Source organism: Ornithodoros turicata, chromosome 6 (genome assembly GCF_037126465.1).
Source record: "Ornithodoros turicata isolate Travis chromosome 6, ASM3712646v1, whole genome shotgun sequence".
NCBI lineage: Eukaryota > Metazoa > Arthropoda > Arachnida > Ixodida > Argasidae > Ornithodoros > Ornithodoros turicata.
This window is the reverse complement of record NC_088206.1, coordinates 20,119,456-20,132,616: the sequence shown is the minus strand read 5'-3', so window position 1 is coordinate 20,132,616 and position 13,161 is coordinate 20,119,456.

The following is a 13,161-nucleotide window of genomic DNA, read 5'->3' as shown; positions in this document are numbered from 1 at the left end:
ATTACAAAGTTCTGATATGTAACTTCAAGAACAATAGCTGGACAGATTTCTCTAGTGATTTTTTATTATTTTCTTCCAGCGCAGTGGGTGGTGCGCAGGTGAGGGGCTGTCCGGGTGCTTACCAGCAGGCCAACGGGCTCAGTGCGCCCTGGGCCGACTTCTTTGGCGATTTTTCCACATGGACCGACTTCTCTAGCGATTTTTTTTTTCAGCGCGCGATGGGTGGTGCGCAGGTGAGGGGCTGTCCGCGTGCTTACCAGCGGGCTGAAGAGCTGAGCGTACACTTATGGTTGTACACACTGGGCTGACTTATTTGGCGATTTTTCAGCCTGGGCCGAATTCGTTCGCATTTTTTCATGTGGCGCGCAAGTAGGGACATGCACACTGACAACATCGGGCCACATCTTTGGCGATTTTTCACCCTGGGACGACTTCGTTAGCAATTTTTTTCAGGTGGCGCGTGTATCAAAATTAAAAGTTTTATTACAAAAAGTCTAACATGACCACCATAGCGGAGTTTTAATTACAAAGTTCTGACAGATGTACGTAACTTCATGCACAACAGCTAATATTCCGTTATGACACATTTAATCAAAAAGATATTTTTAATCAATATGATTACAATCAAAATTAAAAGTTTTATTAGAAAAAGTCTAATATTCCTATACGTGACCACCATAGTGGAGCTTTAATTACAAGGGTCGATAGATGTATGTGAACAGCAGAGAACTGGAAGACCGTGGGACACGAACACAAGAGGAAATAAAATCTGTAACACTACATTGGTTAATCAAAACAACAGAGGAGGAGAATAATCTATCATTTTAACTATCATAAAATCATCCTCGTGACTTCCCCATACAATTTTCATTCTAAAAGCGACTACAAACCTTACTTTGTTTTATGAATTCAACACAGAAAATATATTAAAAAATGAACTTCACCGCATAGCAAGCTCCTAGCCAACAACCAGCTCTAATAATATCTGCCATGATTTGTTGAAGACGAGAGGTGTACACCTGACAGTCATGAACATTTTCGAGCGCAATAGGGAAGATTATTCCAACATTACACAATTAATCATTTTCTTATTAAGTAAACAGCATAGGCATACGGAAATAATGAGAAACACGATCAACAGCTAATAGAGAACCAAAACCTATCACATAAACAACAGACAGATGCAGGAAATAAATGAAAAAAATCTATCAAAACGATAAACATGCACGGACGAATAGCAGAGAAACACTCTAAACAGCGCATCTGCCAACGTGTAAACAACAGACAGGAAAATATTATTGAAACAAGATCATCAGCTAATAGAGAGCCAAAATCCAACATGTAAACAAGAGGTACACAAAGGATAAATAGTTGAAGAACAATCTAACAAAACAAGAAACATGCACTGGTGAATAGCAGAGAAACACTCTAAACGGTGCATCCACCAACGGTAAACAACAAACACATGCAGGAAAATAATTGAAAAAGAATCAATCAAAACGATAAACATGCACGGATGAATAGCAGAGAAACGCTTTGAACGATGCATCTACCAACATGTAAACAACACACAGGAAAATAATAACGAAACAAACTATCAAACATTACAATTTGAAATAATATATCTTTTGAACTATCATAAAATCAACCTTGCGAGCTAACAATATAGAATTTTCATCCTACTCAGTCACTATAAACATTACCTTGACAGAGCTATCCAAACACGCAACACAGCTATGCTTTACACAGTACAACCAGACTCGAGACCCGGTGGGGTCACTCTCTCCATCTATGCAGCCCGGTGGGGGTCACTCTCTCCATCTATACAGCCCAAAGCAAGGAACCAGTTGTCAATCTGTGGGGTGGGGAAATCCTCTCTCTTTTTCACATTCTTTCCGCCAAAAGGAAATATTCTTAGGACTGGTGTACAGAGACGAATTTTTTATTGATCGCAAATAGACATTGGAATTATTCGACTCTTAAGAACACAATAAGAATTCTATCAAAAAACAATAGCACGCAAAAAATCTAAGAATAGATTTTCTAAGCAAACGAGAAAATATTATCGGCGCAAACAATACCAAACGAGAAACGTTGCATTTAATATATTTCAGATCAGACAAAACTATAAGGCATTCTTATTATTCTCAACTCACAAAATATCAATCGAGTGAAAGTCAAGTTTATTCAGTGATAGAAACAATACTAATTCGAAAACGAGAAACAAATTTAATTACATATTTTTTATGATAACTTTGCAACAGTAATTTCTACACGTAGAAGCCACAAACAACTCATCTGAAATGTAAATTATTGTGTTTGCTACAGCGAAACTCAACGCACACAGCTCAAAAATACATTCCCAACTAGTAGAATATTTTTATTAATATGAATCGAGTGATCATCTGAAACAAAATCAAAAGCAGTAATTAATTTGGGCAAACATTTTTTCATAACCACGCAGCACAAATATATGTCTTTATACGCAGCATAAACATGTCTTTTTCATTCAGGGCCCACTAGTGGAAATGAAATGAGAGAGGGAAGCTGAGTTCCTGTACACTTTCGTTAAGGTTACGCTCGCAGGCAGTAGGGGAACCCAACAATGGTCTTGGTATACAAAGCTCTAAACTGACTCCCGCAAGTTAAGTTAGGGAAGGAAGGTCTCTAGCGCTGTCTTGTATGTAGAATCACTGAAATCACACATTTTTTCATTACACATTACGTCTTTTTGTAAATTGATTTTCATAATTCTAACGTCAGGTGGAACATTCTAAAAGTGATAATAAAATTTTAATAAATAAAATTAGCATCGATATGATTTAATTAAATGTCGAGGCACACTACAAAACAGAACAGACAATTGCTATACATTGAAGAGATGGACGGATTTTGTACTCGTTACCATACATCATGGGAGGACCTGATAAAAAATTGTTTCGAAAAGGAGGAGCCGCGAAACGATTCATTTATCGCTGCATTTCAATACGTCCTAGACATGGTCGTATTCGGAGATATGGCGCAAATTATGGAATTCAAGATGCGAGAACTTGTATGCCGAATCTACAATAGTTATAAAAATATTGGCACGTCACCATCGGAAGGACCACTTGGATTGATGGTGGAGTTTTTGAGGTTTGCTAACGAAGAATTGAAATACACTAGACCAAACGTAATCGTAATCATTGCAATTGGCATTGCATTAATCAAGAAAGCGATCAGATCAAATTATCATATACAAGCAGTCTATATCGCACGATTCATTACGGATTTGTTGAAATTACACCTAACGGTTGAAATGGAAAGTACATAAAAAATCTTATCACATGATATATTCCACTAGAGCCTCTACACAATTATTTTGTTCTATCAGTTCGCGCAATGATGTCGAATGAGCAGAAGTTCAATATTGTAGTGCAAGGTCTGATGTATCATCACTTATTGAAAATCAACAAACATATCAACTGCGGTGGACCACCGGACGATTTTCATCTAATACTCTCTTGTACGCCATTCAAGAATCTTCATACAAAGAAAGGAAACATCAATAAGAGACTGCGCAAGTTCGTCGCAACAAAGTACAAGTTATTGAAGCAATACAAACACGGCGACAACATATCACCTGCGTTCATCAATGCTGGATTCAAGCGCCCGATAATCAGAATAAATTACTTGATGTCTTCGGAATTCATCAATCAAGACAACAAACGAAAACTTCGGAGTTTGGAATAGAACTGTAATTTATCGAAATAAACAAGTGTATAATTGAAATAATAATTGTATTCTTTGGCATCATTGTAATGTATTCTACACAGCGCAACGAAAACAGCTTATGACTAGATTGAAGATTGCTAAGGAGATACTACGTACAAGGATCTTCGCATGGAATCAGCGCTGGCAATCAAAGATTTTTACATGACCACACTCTATACAACACGGACACCTGAAGGAAAGAATTGTAGAAGAATCAATAATAGAAATTTAGAAGCATGTTACATCAATCTTTGTTTACAAAGAGGATCACTAATATTTTGCGAAAGCTTATTTTATGAATTAAATTGCACAGTGTATATATTTTCTCAAACGATTGGACAGTTGACAATACTATATTGAAAGGAATCTATTATCAAATGACGCGATGCAAGTGATGGACATGCATGATGCGCTAGCGGAGTCTACAATTCTAATCATCATAACATGCGGCACACAATTCCAATAAGATTTGGGGAGAATCGAATCACGCAACTGTCAGCAGAAATATTTAACCACTATACAATGAAGATGAGCACTATCCATAAGATATGTAATTATAATAAGTAAATATTCCTTTTGCAAACTTAACCAAAGCAGCACACATAAACGGAGCTCCAATTCACAGAATGTACCCGAGGTTTTTCATTAGCCATACTGAAAAACTATGAGTCTGTCCATTATGTCACGGCATATGAGGCACTACAAATGGGAAAGGCATACTTTAATTTTAGAAGATTTTAGCTCATAATGAAACAAAATGCAAACTCCAACACCAAAGGTTCTTGTTTAAATTTTCAAAGTCAAAACTGTATACTCCTTCTTACAATTGTTTAATATATAGATTAAAAAGCTGTCTATATAGTCACACATTGTATACATTATATTTGTTTGTACTTTAATTGTTAAAATTTATCAGATCACATTCCAGAGCAGTGGTGACTATTGGTAAGTGTTTAATTTAAAATTTGTACTGCTGCCGCAATTTACGAACTGAGTTGTAGAAAGTGTAATTTCACAGCTTTAGCTGGCTTACTTTGATACGCGATGGTTTTAAGAACTCTTTCACGATGACAAAGAATTTAATCGATTGTATTGATATTTTCTATATACTCTATAACGTAATGTGAATTCTCCATGATGCGGATAGTAAAAGTTACGAATATTTTTACAACGAAATTTACTTAAAACTCGAAGAAATGGTCATCCGCGTCGTCGAATGCGTTTCGGCAACACGCCGGGCCGCCTTTTCCCCAATGCCGTACCCGAAACCGAACGCGATTCTGCGCCCCGACGCGTTAACGCGGTACCGCACGCGAGCGTGTTGCTTTCTTCCGGTTCGACGACGCGGATGACCATTTCTTCGAGTTTTAAGTAAATTTTGTTGTAAAAATATTCGTAACTTTTACTATCCGCATCATGGAGAATTCACATTACGTTATAGAGTATATAGAAAATATCAATACAATCGATTAAATTCTTTGTCATCGTGAAAGAGTTCTTAAAACCATCGCGTATCAAAGTGAGCCAGCTAAAGCTGTGAAATTACACTTTCTACAACTCAGTTCGTAAATTGCGGCAGCAGTACAAATTCTTCGATTCTTAGATTTTTTGCGTGCTATTGTTTTTTGATAGAATTCTTAGTGTGTTCTTAAGAGTCGAATAATTCCAATGTCTATTTGCGATCAATAAAAAATTCGTCTCTGTACACCAGTCCTAAGAATATTTCCTTTTGGCGGAAAGAATGTGAAAAAGAGAGAGGATTTCCCCACCCCACAGATTGACAACCGGTTCCTTGCTTTGGGCTGTATAGATGGAGAGAGTGACCCCACCGGGTCTCGAGTCTGGTTGTACTGTGTAAAGCATAGCTGTGTTGGGTGTTTGGATAGCTCTGTCAAGGTAATGTTTATAGTGCCTGAGTAGGATGAAAATTCTATATTGTTAGCTCGCAAGGTTGATTTTATGATAGTTCAAAAGATATATTATTTCAAATTGTAATGTTTGATAGTTTGTTTCGTTATTATTTTCCTGTGTGTTGTTTACATGTTGGTAGATGCATCGTTCAAACCGTTTCTCTGCTATTCATCCGTGCATGTTTACCGTTTTGATTGATTCTTTTTCAATTATTTTCCTGCATGTGTTTGTTGTTTACCGTTGGTGGATGCACCGTTTAGAGTGTTTCTCTGCTATTCACCAGTGCATGTTTCTTGTTTTGTTAGATTGTTCTTCAACTATTTATCCTTTGTGTACCTCTTGTTTACATGTTGGATTTTGGCTCTCTATTAGCTGATGATCTTGTTTCAGTAATATTTTCCTGTCTGTTGTTTACACGTTGGCAGATGCGCCGTTTAGAGTGTTTCTCTGCCATTCGTCCGTGCATGTTTATCGTTTTGATAGATTCTTTTTTCATTTATTTCCTGCATCTGTCTGTTGTTTATGTGATAGGTTTTGTTCTCTATTAGCTGTTGATCGTGTTTCTCATTACTTCCGTATGCCTATGCTGTTTACTTAATAAGAAAATGATTAATTGTGTAATGTTGGAATAATCTTCCCTATTGCGCTCGAAAATGTTCATAACTGTCAGGCGTACGCCTCCCGTCTTCAACAACACATGGCAGATATTATTAGAGCTGGTTGTTGGCTAGGAGCTTGCTATGCGGTGAAGTTCATTTTTTAATATATTTTCTGTGTTGAATTCATAAAACAAAGTAAGGTTTGTAGTGTCTTTTAGAATGAAAATTGTATGGGGAAGTTACGAGGATGATTTTATGATAGTTAAAATGATAGATTATTCTCCTCCTCTGTTGTTTTGATTAACTCTGTTGTTTTGATTAATTTGATGTAGTGTTATAGATTTTATTTCCTCTTGTGTTCGTGTCCCACGGTCTTCCAGGTTCTCTGCTGTTCACATACATCTATCGACACTTGTAATTAAAGCTCCACTATGGTGGTCACGTATAGGAATATTAGACTTTTTATAATAAAACTTTTAATTTTGATTGTAATCATATTGATTAAAAATATATTTTTGATTAAATGTGTCATAACGGAATATTAGCTGTTGTGCATGAAGTTACGTACATCTGTCAGAACTTTGTAATTAAAACTCCGCTATGGTGGTCATGTTAGACTTTTTGTAATAAAACTTTTAATTTTGATACACGCGCCACCTGAAAAAAATTGCGAACGAAGTCGTCCCAGGGTGAAAAATCGCCAAAGATGTGGCCCGATGTTGTCAGTGTGCATGTCCCTACTTGCGCGCCGCATGAAAAAATGTGAACGAATTCGGCCCAGGCTGAAAAATAGCCAAAGAAGTCAACCATATACAACCATGTACAACCATAAGTGTACTCTCAGCTCTTCAGCCCGCTGGTAAGCACGCGGACAGCCCCTCACCTGCGCACCACCCATCGCGCGCTGAAAAAAAATCGCTAGAGAAGTCGGTCCATGCGGAAAAATCGCCAAAGAAGTCGGCCCAGGGCGCACTGAGCCCATTTGCCTGCTGGTAAGCACCCGGACAGCCCCTCACCTGCGCACCACCCACCGCGCTGGAAGAAAATAATAAAAAATCACTAGAGAAATCGGTCCATCTATTGTTCTTGAAGTTACATATCAGAACTTTGTAATTAAAACTCCACTATGGTGGTCACGTATAATAATGATATAGTTTTTATAATAAAACTTTTAATTTTGATTGTAATCGTATTGATTAAAATATCTTCTTTGATTAAAATGTGCTACCTATTCTGCTTAAATGAAAACTTGCATAATTATCACTAATAAAGAAAATTGCGATAGCCCTTCAATGCTATTGCATCAGATTTTTTTACTAAGTTTTTCTCCTTCACACTGAGTCATACCATAATTCTCGACACTAATGACTTTAATAAATATATTTTCATTTATAGTTTTTGTGTATGACCCTTCTTTGCATGTAAACAGCCTACTGCACACCCGTTGTAGCGGGGAGAAATTACGATTGAAATCGACACAGATTGAAAAATGATGAAAAAAGTTGGCCCACGCTGAAAAATGTGAGCTAGTAAGCACGCACGCAGCCCTCCCCCCGCTGATAAGCGCGCGGACAACCCTCCGCACAGGCGCCGCGCATGGAAAATACGCGACGGTGTCCCAGACGCTGTGGGGTTCGAATCAGACACCCATAGAGCTAACTCGCATCCGGTCTCCCTCGATACCCCTACATACTACTAGCGTGCTATGCGGTGAAGTTTTGTTTTTAGAGTGTATATCAGGGGAAATGCAACAAATAAGTAGCCAATGGTCGTTCTTCCCGAGTCGTTGTCACTAAAAAGCCAACCTGTTCCCTGGGCTGTTTGTCTGGTATATAGTATTTCCTGACAATGCACCTGGAGGTGTGGAGTGCCTGGGGTTCAAAGTTTATCCTGCCTCGGCCGTAAGTTTCTGGACGTGTTCTAAAAACAATGTCTGACCTTTGACTATCCGCAGGCGAGGCTTCAGGCGGTGAAGTATACCGTGTAAGGTGTAGTATAAGAGTATGATGGAAATTTGCTCAGGTTTGGGTGCCAAACTTGCGCCGCATCAGCTGCTGCTTTCATCCGAGGATTACTAGCACAATCATTTATTCAATCGATTTCTTGAACCCTGACTGCATTCACAAAAGAAACAGACTATCGTTTCCGATACAAGCACAGCCTGACCTCGATTATGCCGAGTCAGATTACCAGAAGATACAATTGAGGGACTTGGCAGGGATATGGTCTCTCATCGGCTGCTATTAGGTAAAGTCGGCAACCACATAGGCGACTTTACCTAATAGCAGCCGATGAGAGACCATATCCCTATCGCCTATGTGGTTGCCTGCTTCCCGAATGAAAAGAATTCATCAAAACCTCTCGAGGCATATGCAGTGCACTCCTGGACACTATAACACATTCACCACCAGCTCTGGCAGCTGTTGTGTGTTTGTAACTGTATGTAACTTTTCCCATCGCTCAGGTTTATTATGGATGCAAGTGTTGTCAAGCCGCTTGCAGGGGGTGTGCCGGCGACCGCTCGACGCTTATTTGGTGCGTCAACTGCGCCCGGCATTGAATGCGATATGGCAAAAATCCTGATGTATTTCGGGGATAGATTTTTCGGGGACCTCTTCGTGGGACGTTTAAAATTCTTACCTGATCGCATGCTCCGGTACTGCCCTCGCAAGAAATGAGAGCCTTCCACTAAGCCTTAGCAAGCCGGCTCTTTGCCTGGCTAACCTTTCATTTCTTTTTCTTCTTAATAAACATATACCCCCCCCCCCCCCACTTCCACTAACTCGGACCCATGCACACTCAAAAGTAGCGATTTGGTAAAGCTTAGCAAGGATCGCTATGCTTTGTGCAGAATATTTTATAGGGGCGAGTGTAACCTGCGATGTCCCGAGTAAAAAGTGTAAATTGTCCTGATATCTGAAGATGGTGAGCGTGCTTTTCAAAATTAATTGATAATATGTATTCCTTCTGTTGATTACAGAGGCGTGCTGATAAGTATGCTTCCGTGATATGTCAAGGTTACAAATCCAACTAAGACATGCCACCAACTATGAGCTTCTTCGCGAAATTATTCCTGATTTTTAGCTTCCCGTTTGGCTCAAAAATATACTTAGAACGACCAGACTCTGCAAGGTGAGCATCCCAATGAAGACTATACTGAGGGATGCAAGCTTGCATGTTTTCTGTGGTGGGTATACTTCTCTTGGACTACCCAAATCTCTCAGCAAGACGGTTAACACACCTCTCCCTCTCCTGTGCCGCATCTCTCCCCTACTCTTTTCACCCTCCCCTTGGTGCACCGAGCCGCCACTCCAGAGCAGGCTGACCGCACCTTCACCTTAGATCACCCCGCCACCCACCCCACAAGGTGACACATGGTTGCCTTCACAACTACAGGCACGTTCGGCATGTTTCTAGCCACAATGAATCACTGGACGAGGTGTTGGAGCAGCAGCGGTCGTACATGGGAGGAATAAAATGGGGTGGCTTCGACACTGCACTGTCATTTTTTTCAACAGCCAAGTCAAGAGCCAAAATATCATATAGCCAGAATACAAGACCGTACGGGAGACTTGCATACTTCAGGTTCCAGACGCAAGTTATCAGGTTCTTACCTTCCATGTAACCTCCACCTTCGAGTTTGAAGGCTCCCTCGACGTACCACTAGCACTCTTAAAACAAAGCTTCACCACATAGCACGCTGAAGGTCAACCATTGTACACTCTTAAAAATGAACTTCACCGCATAGCACGCTCTTAGCCAACCATCATCTCGAATGAAATCGTTATATGCCCTGATTTGTTGAAAACGGGGGGCGTACGCCTTTTTTGTGACAATTATGAACAGCATAAGTGTCACAAAAAAGACGCACGCCTCCAGTTTTCAACAAATCGGGGCAGATAACGATATCATTCTAAATGATGATTGGCTAGGAGCGTGCTATGCGGTGAAGTTCATTTTTAAGAGTGTACAGAGTGATACCTCTGTCACTCTTGATTGGTGGAAAGCGCGGGGCGTACGCCTTTTTTGTGACAATTAACATTTCTGCATAAGTGTCACAAAAAGGCGTACGCCTTCCGTTTTCAACAACTCGGGGGAGAGAACAATGTCACTCGGGATGATGGTTGGCTAGGAGCGTGCTATGTGGTGAAGTTCATTTTTAAGAGTGTATGCTGTGTTGCACGCTGCATGAATTCAAGTGAAATCACGTCCTAAGTTGCAGTATACGGGGTGTCTCAGTTAAATCCCCGGGCTAAATAATTCGGGAACGGGTGCACCAATCGAAGAACTTTCTTTTTTACAAGTATCTGTCCAATACCACCTATAAGCGACGCACTGTGAGTGGGAGGCGCTCATTATTTAAATAAAAATTCAAATGAGTTTCGTGAATACGTAACTTCTAATGCAGGGCACCGTTGGCATTAAAATGGGCACTACCCCTTTTGGGACCTTCGGTGGACACCTTTTAGAGAAAAATCCACCAGCGAAGCGGGTCATTTGTTGCAGTAATTAATTGGTTTCGGCTTACATATTATTGTCGCGGCTGGTCGCGGTGAAGCGCGAAATGACGCTCTTCCACTCCCTTATCCACCAAGTAATTACGTATGCTTGAGCTCACTTCGCAACGTGGAGTGCTGAAGAAAACGTGGAAAGCATGTGTTACGATGTGATTAACTGTGTTTCGTCCGTGCGATCATATCAGAGAAAGGGCGCATATCAGTATATCACTCAGATAAGCGGCGTAGGGGACTGGCGAAGCCTGTCTAGCGCTACGTTTTCTTCAGCACTCCCTCGTTGCGAAGTAAGCTCAAGAACACGTAATTCGTTGGTAGATAAGGGAGTGGAAGAGCGTACTCTTGCGCTTCACGGCGACCAGCCGCCATCTGAGATTTTTATTTAAATAATGAGCGCCTCCCACTCATTCTCACGGTGCGTAGCTTGTATACACTCTTAAAAATGAACTTCACCGCATAGCACGCTCCTAGCCAGCCATAATCTCGAATGATATCGTTATCTGCCCTGATTTGTTGAAAACGGGAGGCGTACGCCTTTTTTGTGACACTTATGCTGTTCATAATTGTCACAGAAAAGGCGTACGCCTCCCGTTTTCAACAAATCAGGGCAGATAACGATATCATTCCAGATGATGGTTGGCTAGGAGCGTGCTATGCGGTGAAGTTCAGTTTTAAGAGTGTAGGTGGTATCGGACAGATACTTGTAAAAAATAAAGTTCTCCTATCGTTCCCGAATTATTTAGCCCGGGGATTTAACTGAGACACGCTGTATACTTGCAGTGCTACCCTGCGCAGCCAAATTGCTTCTACACATATGAGCCAATGTTGCCTTCTGCCTTGCACAGTGGGTTGTGGCAGAAAGATAAGATGGGACTCCCAGGTACACAAAACACAAGAGTAAACAACAACAACTACTTTATTTTGAGATTAATGGGGAGTTTCATCGCCAGGGGCGATGCTCTGCCCCAAAAAGAGTAAAAAACCGAGACTGGTGTGACAACGTTTCGAGCGAACGTCAATGTCGCTAGTGTCGACAACAGCGTACTATCGCCCCTTTTTTTCTGATCGCTCGCTTTAATTGTCGTCACTTCCTCCTTTGATACACCAGTCCCGTTTTTTTTTTTTTTTTTACTCTTATGTGGCAGAAGCAACATCAGCCCATATGGAAACCACTTCAGGAAGTTCAAGCATGTAACTCGTGATTCCGACTTGAACTAGCCCTCTCTCTATCTATTATGGGTTAAGAGCCATGTGGGATATTCTTTGTGGTGGTGGTGCTGGTGAAAGGGCTCGCCGTTGTCGGCCTCACAGAAGTGGGCAACGTTACGACTGACGCCCTGGGGGAATGTGCGTCCTGGGCCGACTTCTAAGGGAAGCCGACATATGTCTGAAAGCGTCTGAGGAAAACCCAGGAAAAACCCCAGACAGCACAGCCGGCACCGGGATTCGAACCCGGGTACCTCCCAGTCTCGACGTGACATGGCCAGCACGCTAACCACTGGATAGTGCTTATGGATAGGCTGCCTCATAGCCAGCCTTGTTCCAACCATTGTGGAATTCTGGAAGACCTGTGGAAGGTCTTCGGAAAATCCACGGTAAACCTCAGACAGCACAGCCGGTGGTAGGATTCGAACACACCACCTCGCAGTCTTCATCACGACCTTGGCTACCACCAACGAGACGCTGGCAGTGTCTACCACCAACGCTGGCAGTGGCGGATCAAGGGGTGCGGTTGGGCGGCCGCCCCCCAAAACATGGGGTTCCCTCCCTCACCTCCACCACTACGCGCTTCAACAAAGAAATCCCCCCCCCCTAAACCTACGGCCTGGTTCCGCCCCTGGCCGCTGGTTTATTGGTTCTCTGACTCAAATGTTTGTTTCATTCATGTGCTTGTATGTAACATATCCCTGCAATCGACAATGATTCAACCAGCCGTGTTCGTGACTTGCTCGAAGTCTGAGACGAAAACGAAAATAGCAAAGAAAATGAAATATCACCATGATAGCACGTTTCGCGTTTTGACAGGTCGGCTGCAGCACGGTGGAATAGAGTGCTGCAAGCTGGAGCCAGTGCCTCCTTTACTACATGCCTGTCACGTCGCGCGCGTTTGCATTGTTCTCCGCCTGCCAAAAGTTTCGTATTGCCAACTGTAGGATGGAAAAGTTTCTCGGAGAGTCCGCATGGCGCGCCAGCTTCCACCCCGTCCTAGAGTCACTGTACCCGGTCCATAGGGGTGGCATCCAATGTATGGCATTGCTCCGTAGACGAAAGCGTGCTGGGCGAACGCAATGCATCCTGGACAGGTCCTGGTCACACGTCACAGCAAACGTCAAGGTACACGTGACCTTAAAGATGGCGGCGCCCGTGATCGGCGGCCAAACCGC